Here is an 8,221-nt window from a genome sequence, read left to right as displayed (position 1 = left end):
CTCCCGGGTTCCCACCGGGCAGCGTCCACCCAGGCTCCCGGGCCAGGCCTGCTCCGTGCTCAAGAGTGCACGCCTCTTCCCATTGCTCAGAGCCAGCTCTTCTTTCCTCCTGCTTGTTTGCTCCCAGTGCTTTTCGCCTCCCCAGAGTTAGTGTTGGTGTCCAGAAGAGAGACTGGAATCTCCCCTCTCACCTCCATCTCCTCCACTGACCTTTGACCTTTCTCCCGTTCCTCTACCCAGCAATGCCTCAAGCTCCGCAAGCGGTTCCTGACCCAAAGCCCGGCTCTGAGACAGAAGCGTGGCCTAGCCATGTCGAGATGTGACCTCTTCTCCCCTAACATTGGAGAGTCGGTCGCTGGGAATCCCTAGCCTCTAGAGACAAAGGGCCAACACTTCTTTCTCGCTGTTGCCACCCGGAAAGAGGACCAGGAGTGGGAACGTGTGCCTACCTCCCTCTCCCGGACGAAAGCTCTCGCTTGCCTCCTCTAGCCCGGGTCCAGGATCGGCAGCGAGATCAGCACGTTCGCGGCATTTGTATTCTTCCATTTCTCAGCCTAAGCCATTTAGTGTAACCCGAGCCCAGGATAATTGCCACGTCTCTGCCGCGATACTTTTTTTTAAAACAAGATAATGCTTCTGAATTGCGGAAGAAAGTGCTGCGGACAAATTGGGCGCTGAGCTGCCGAGATAGATCGCTTTGTTAGGGGCAGCCAGTGGTTTGTGACTCAATTAGTGCATTTCTGGGAGCCGCCTGCGTTCTGCCCGGGGTCAGCTTGAGGCGAACTCCCTCCTGTCTCCTGGGAGCGGGTAGGAGTTCCGGGGGATAGGAGCATTTCAGGCCTGTACCTCTGCCGCTGCATATCCACGCCGTGGGACATGTTTTTTGCGTTCCCACACGAGCACATTGTTTGGGTTCTAAGGATCCAGATTTTAACAGACGTTCGACCACCTCTGTTCCCAAACTGGCCGCGCGGCATTTGTCTAAATTACCAGTCCTCTGAGCAGTGGGGAAAGAAATGCTGCGTAGAGTGTGCTGCGAAGGTGCCCACTCACCCATGCCCCTCCGCGCGTCTCGCCCACTCGCCTAGGCTTGGACTTTGCAACAAGGTTTCCTACACCGTTGCAAAGCTCTCCTGGAAGCCAGTAGGGTGAGGCTGCCAGGAAGCGGGCGGACCGCGAGGGACACATTTAGGATTTGGGAGAAGGCCATAAGATCTTCCCTTACCTCTGCTCAAGTTCACCCACCACTCCCACCCGTCACCCCGCGTGCAGGCCTGGGTCCGCGTTTCGCAGGCCCATCCGGGGACCCAGGATAGCCGCTCTGCCAGGTGCGCGCGCGCGGCCAAGTATCCGCGGGCTGGCGCCGGGGAGGGCTCGCCGCGCGGCGTGCTCGCGACCCCACGCGCCGGCCCGCAGCGCCCAGTCTTGGGGAGCTGAGCCTCACGCCAGCCCCGCCGCCTGCGCCAGAAACTCCCTCCTGGGGCCGCGCGAGAGCTCTCGGGCGCCGGGTCTGAGCCGGGGACGGCTCCGCCCAGTCGTGCAGCCAGAGGTCGCGCGATCTCGCCGGGAGCGCCGGAGGGCGGGGATGCCAGCAGGCTTCGGCCCCTGCCGCTCTCCCGGGTTATTGCCCGGGCGGTTTGTGGGGCCCGCAGGCGTTCGGGGCGTAAGGAAGGAGGCGTGGAGGGCGGGGAGCAGAAGGAGGCGCGCAGAGGTCAGCGGAGCAGGCAGTGGGCGCAGGCCCGCGGCGGGCGCCGGAGGAGAGAGAGGGCGCTGTCTTCCTGGCAAAGGAATTCTCGCTTGGCTGGCAGGAACCGAAACAAAAAAACAAACAAAAAAGAAAAGAAAATCAGCCCTGCCGAGTCCCCCGGGTGGAGAAGGCGCAGCAGGGAGGGTCGGGTGGCGGAGCGGTTCGTCGGCTCAAAGCCCGGAGACCGCTCGGCAGCCCAGGCCTCTCCAGCCCCACGTAGCCCCGGACGGGACTCGCACGAAGGGAGTCGTCTTTGGCCTCGTTAGTTCTCCCCCAGTCGCCCTCTTTCAGGGCTATCCCTCCCTCGCTTTTTCCCTTCAAAAACTGGAGGCGTCGGGCTGAGAACCGCGACGCTTCGCCAGCGAATGAGGTGCCCCAAATTGCCCGAGGCAAGCGGGGGGGATTTGGATCCTCTTTCATCAAGCGGAGACTGCTTTTCGGTTTCCTGTGACCCGAGGCTGGAAACCGCGACGCCAACCAGTGCTTCACGTGGAGGCGCCGCAGCGAGTGGCCTGCCTTAGTTTGGCCGCACATTGCCCAGGAACGAGAGATGGAAGACGCTCTTGTCTGCCGTCACCTATTGGCCGGGGAGCACACGCAGAGAGTAGTAAAGTCCCGGAGACAACTGCTATCAACCATTCTCCACCCAAATCCACAAAGCCAAAAGTTGAATGTATATTAATTAGGGAGGAATAGCTAGCCCTCCATTCCAAAAATATATATTTCTCTGTCCAATCTGCCAAGGATAATGTGTTCTTGCCGTTGCATAAATGTAATAAACCAGGCAAAGCAAAACAAAAGGATCCCAGACTCACTTATCTTCTGTCTTGAAAGGTCCCTCTGGATTAATGGACGGTAAAGGCCCTCCTGGTTTGTTCATAGATACTAGATCATCTCCTTACACATCCGCCGCCAGAACGCCTCAAACTACAGTCTCCGTTTGAATTTCTTGGGAAGTAGTGACTCTTCTGTGGCCCCTCTGGCAGAATCCAGGTGGCCTTGTAGTTCCGCCTTTGGCAGAAGAGCTATTTTCTAGGAGTAACTGGGTGGGCTGCAGTCCCCCTGCCTCTTCACATTGAGAAACGCTTCTCTTGTGGGAAGGTCTGTTTCTATTCATCTGATTTTCTAATTTCTTTGATCAGCCTAAATATTTTCTTGGCAAACGGAAATTGACCATGCCATGAATATGATAACAACCTGCTTGGAAAAAAGCTATTTTGTTTCCAAGCTGCAGAAGGAAAGGGGGGGTGCGGGGGCTGGCTGTTAAGAATGCCTGTAACAGATTCCAGCACATACATCTTTTTGCAGTCTCTGAAACAGCTTTGTGAACGCTGCATTTTCCTCATATAGCTTCTTCTCTTTCTCTCCTCCCGTCAGTTAAACACACACCTGGTCTCCTAAAAGTCTTTGATACTCTTTATTAAAAAATAGAACTTCAATGGACGCCTCCGGAGAATTTCCCTTTAAAACAGATGAAAGGCAAGGTTAATACAATGTTCTCTTAATCCCTTTGCCTTCTGAGTCAAAATAAATATTTTCTTCTTCATGTAATTGTACATCCTGCCATTTGGCTGTGGCTATAAGCAAATCGACCGGTAATAAAAGTGTTTTGAGGCTGTGTATTAAATTCAATTCTCTTGAAATCAAGGGAGGGGGAGGGAGGAGCCTTACTTCACAGGCAAGAATTGGTGGATTTCTGAAAAAGCTGCAAGAAAAGGACCTTTCACCTCTCATTAGTGATGCCATCAGTGCTCAGGCAGAGTGGAGCTGAGGTCATGTTACATATGGCACACAGTCTGCTCAGCACTTGAAACGTCAGCTTTGAAATTTTAGAGAGGGGAAAGGTCATCTTTAATAAGCTAAAGTCTGGGGCTCCCATTGCCCTTATTGCTAACTGGGTGGGTGTCCATATGCTTCAAACCCTCTGCAAAAGGTTTTTTTTTTTTTTCTTTTTTTTTAATTTTCAGGTTTAAGCTGATTTTTGTTTCTTCATTTAATGTTTTCAGCTTTAAATACTCCAAAAGGCCTTTCATTTTTATAGCAGCTCTGTCACCTTTCCTTTTCTTTTCATGCAATCATAAAACTGTTCTGAGTGATAGCTTTTTAGAGCTCAACTTCCCAGGAGAAATGAAGTATATCTGTCCATCTACATACATGAATCCAGACATGTGGGCTATAAGGTTACCCTTCAGAGTGGGTAATTTAGACTTCACTCTTGTACACTACATAATTTACTGAACCTTCAAAACATTAAACCTTCCATATTATGTTAAAACTGTAGTTTCTGAAAACTTCCTGGTTACTACAAAAAATTTTCATGCCAGTTACTGAAATTTCATTTTTTTTTTAACCATGTGTGAGAAACTCTTAAATCAGAATATACTGCTTTTTGTATATGGCTTAAAGTTAAGGCTAACCAACAGATGCTATAATGGTAGATAGAGTGTTGGGGAAAAAGTGCTAACATCTCACTTCCTTATTCAGAAAATATTAGGCACATTTGTGAATGTTTAATCCTCAAATTTGTTCAAGAAGTGAAGTCAGCCAAATCAAAGCAACTATCCCCAGATCTCCTTGCAGTCACTGTAAAGATGGATGTAGATACTTTTCTTTGATATAACTGTGCAAGGAATTTCTCAATAATGATTTGTTATTTACTCAGTTCCAGAAACTTTTTTCTCTTCTACAATCCAAGAGGAGCAGCCTCAGCACACCATTACATGTATTCCTCATTTATTTGTCTTTGTATTTGTCAGCCTATTTTATTTGTTTATATACCAGATTCTGAATATCCTTCCAGTTTTTTTTTTCATTTACACAAAAGTTACATATTTTGTACTTATAAACTTTAAAAATAAGACAACAATGTATGGTAATTAACTTCCAACAAGTAAACTCAGTGATATTTTAAAATTCCTTCTTCCACTCCACAAATTGAAAACATTGGAACAATCTTCAAACATCCTCTTGAGACAACTGGGGGTTCCTCATTACTAAAGAATTTAATTATTGTGATATGTAGATAGGTGTTGGTTTTGCTTTGTGCCTAGTCAGATTCCCTAAAATCCTTAATTTTGAATGAGCAAAAGAACAGTTTCTACATAATAGCAAATGAAACTACAGATGGGCAAGATGATTTCACAACCAAGAATGACATTACATAAATAATTTATTTCTAATCACTTTCCTACATTAGAGTTTACTGCTAATGAGCTAGTGGACTTTGTGATATTTTAGCTAACCCAAAGCACTTGAGGCTTTGATGACCCAAATGGTTGAATAAGTTCAATCAATTTAGTCAATAGAAAGTGAAGATAAAGATGTAAACTATAGTCTTAGGGAGTGTGTGTGTGTGTGTGTGTGTGCACTCCCATGGGAGAGTGTGAATGTGTATTTGGGAGGGAGATAGTGTTGCTTTTTTCATTTTCAACTAAATTTTAAAGTTCCTAAAATACTCTAGGAAAATTTAAGAGCAGATTGTGTCACTCCAGTAAGCCTGAAAAAACAAGAAGTGAAATATTTCAAGAGGCAGATTCATCAATGACAGGTTGATAACTCATTAAAGGCCTTTAAAAGGAGTACTAATAATTTTCACTTCTTATAGCATCCCTTACTCAAGAACCTTTAACATTTTATAAGCTGATCTTATCCATCTTCTCTAAACTTTGTAAAGTATTGTCCTTATTACAAAAGGTAATTATCTCTATTACAAAAACATGGCAGAGAGGTTGTATAATTTGCTCATGGTAATATAATTCAGAGGCAATTTAGGGACAAGAGCTACAAATTCCAGATCCTTCCCAATTTATCTAAAAAGCAATTTTCTGTAAAGAGGTCCATGTTAAAGTGACCTGGATTTAGTGAGTCTTTGTAAAATATTTCTTCTTCTTAAGTTAGACTCTGTAGCTCAGGGTCAAGATTTGTGAGAAATTTTATAAATGTCTTTAAATGACCAAGAAAAAAATGCAACATGACTTGGCATCAGCCCACCTAGATCTGGTAGTTCTTCCATCCTGTCTGGAAATAAGCCATAGTCTTAGTTGGTACAAATGTCATGTGGGAGGAGACATACAGATTACAAAACCATGAGGTAATTACTACAGCTTAACTGTCCCATGGAGAAGCTATTAAGTGTTCATAAACAGGGTTACAATAGAATCCATAGTCTATGATAAGATTTTCAATTCTTAAAATTCTTTCTTTGGCTTATTGAGGAAAAGAAATACTTAGAAATTCTGAGGATTTGGTTGATCTTTACAGCAGTGCTTCACAAACTTTAGTGGGCATGCAAATGACCTGAGGCACTTGTAAAAATGCAGTTTACTGGACCCTACTCCTAGAATGTCTGATTCCCTAGGTTTAAAGACATTGGAATCTGCATTTTAACAAGCAACACAGGTCATTTTGATGCAGGTGGTAGGTGGGCTATGCTTTGAGAATAAACATTCCCTCTAAGGTAGAAGCATAACAAAAGGAAAGCTCTATCAGCAGGAATAAAGTTTAAACTCCAAATTTTTACCTAATCAGAATTTACTTTCCTTTGTACCATTTTGAAGAGGACTTTCAAATCGTATTTTTGCTAGGGAAGAGACTCTTTAGATTTTTGATGATTATTTTTAGAAATTAAAACGTTTTTAGCTAGTAATTAGATATGAAATCATTTGTCCTTTTTAAGTGATTGCTCTTGTTGAATAAGTCAGTAGGAAATGACACCAGACCAGGAGCAACAAGAAAGACAAATCTTTGAAGAAAATCCTAGTACCTGTTGCAAAAATTAAGCAAATCTCACTGTCCAAAAACAGTACAGAGTAACCAGTATTGCCTCCTAAATGCTGGCTTAAAAGTCCAAAGGTTTGTAAACACCTCTTCATGGTGCATGACCCCTGTAGAATAGTGAAACTCAGTTGGATTTTCCCCACCTTCAAGATTTGCAAAAAATGGAGATGCTCTGGAAAGCTTCCACAATATGATAAAAGGAGTGGGAAATAGGGTCTGTAAGGAAGTTAAATGTGTGTGGTTGTCTGCACTGCAAATAGTGGCTATTTGTTGCTTGAAAAGTTATATAAAGGTTTTTTTATAATAAAGAACACATAAATCACTTTCTCATTTATAAAATATTAAATACTGGAAACAGTTAATAATCATAATTTCTTAGTTTTCTCCCTTTAAAAATCACTTGAAAATGACATAATGGAAACATAGACACCAGACTCTTTGCTGTTGGAAGAGGCTAAGAGTCATTAGTAGACCATGCCAATCTCGTAGAATCGCTCAGAAAACATTCTTAACGGGACACCTTGCCACTCTGCTTAAACACTTGAGTATTGGAGAACTTACTACCTTACAGCTATCCTGCATGTTTCAGGACACATCAAAACAAGAAGGATATGCATGATGGTAGCAAAGTTACATGGAATCCATGATCTTGTACAAACTAGATAAAATGTGAGAGTGAGGGAATCTTCTAATTACTTGTTGGTCAAGTAGAAAGTTAGAGTAAACTGTACTAGCTAAACTGCTTTCTCAAGTTTCCATTTTAGGCATTTCTACTGTTTGCCCACTGCCTAGTAGGCTGCTGGAGTTCACTATAGGAAAAGTAAATATTGTCATTTCAAATAAAGAACTGTTTATTATATAACAGAACAGAGGCTGCCTTCTATTTTTGAGACTCTGCTAAGTTAATTGGGGACAGTAGCCAAAGCAGCTGCCCAGGAGACGGTGTTTTCCAACAGCTACAATCCTTAAAGCTAAACTGGGTTCATGTTTGTCTATTAAGTGGCAATTACATTGTTCTTTTCATCAAATGTTCTTTAGCTCCTACTGGTGTTGAGTAAATGAGGGTACCGTTCATACTATTTTACCAGCCCATTTGACTCCTGCATTGAGGACAAACCATAAGACAAGACAGATCAAAGCCGAAGATGAAGACCTGCTACCATGAACAGGATTCAGCCCAGATTCCTGTCAATGAAAGAGGAAAGATTGCCTTAAGGCCTATTTCCATGCAAAACAGGGCAAACTTTGGTAGGTTGAAAATGGGCTCAGCAGTTTTAACAATGTTACCACATTCATTTTGATCTGGTGCCCATAGGTGATCTGCTACCTACATTTTGGGAAACACTAGTATAAGTCAATGATAGGGAGGGGAAATATGGACTGAGTGGTAATTTAAGAGAAATAAAGTTTTGGTTAAAAAAAAGAATGTTATTTCAGGCATACAACTTTGCACTTCTATAACACTTACTATATTTCTAAGGGCTTCTTACATTTGATCCTCACTTGTGAGATGGATGAGGAAGAACAATATTATTAACTCCATTTTACAAGTAAAGAAACTGAGACAAAGAATGACTAAGTGACTGGATGTAGAAGCTGGAAGCCTGAGCCTTCCCATCTTTGTGTATCTAGTTCATAGTCTCATTTTTAGTATGTCAAAACATATAGCTGTACCTCAAGCTTTTTAGTGACTAAAAG

The sequence above is a fragment of the Microcebus murinus genome, chromosome 6 (assembly GCF_040939455.1).
Source record: "Microcebus murinus isolate Inina chromosome 6, M.murinus_Inina_mat1.0, whole genome shotgun sequence".
Classification (NCBI taxonomy): domain Eukaryota; kingdom Metazoa; phylum Chordata; class Mammalia; order Primates; family Cheirogaleidae; genus Microcebus; species Microcebus murinus.
Note: the sequence above shows the minus strand (reverse complement) of the source record.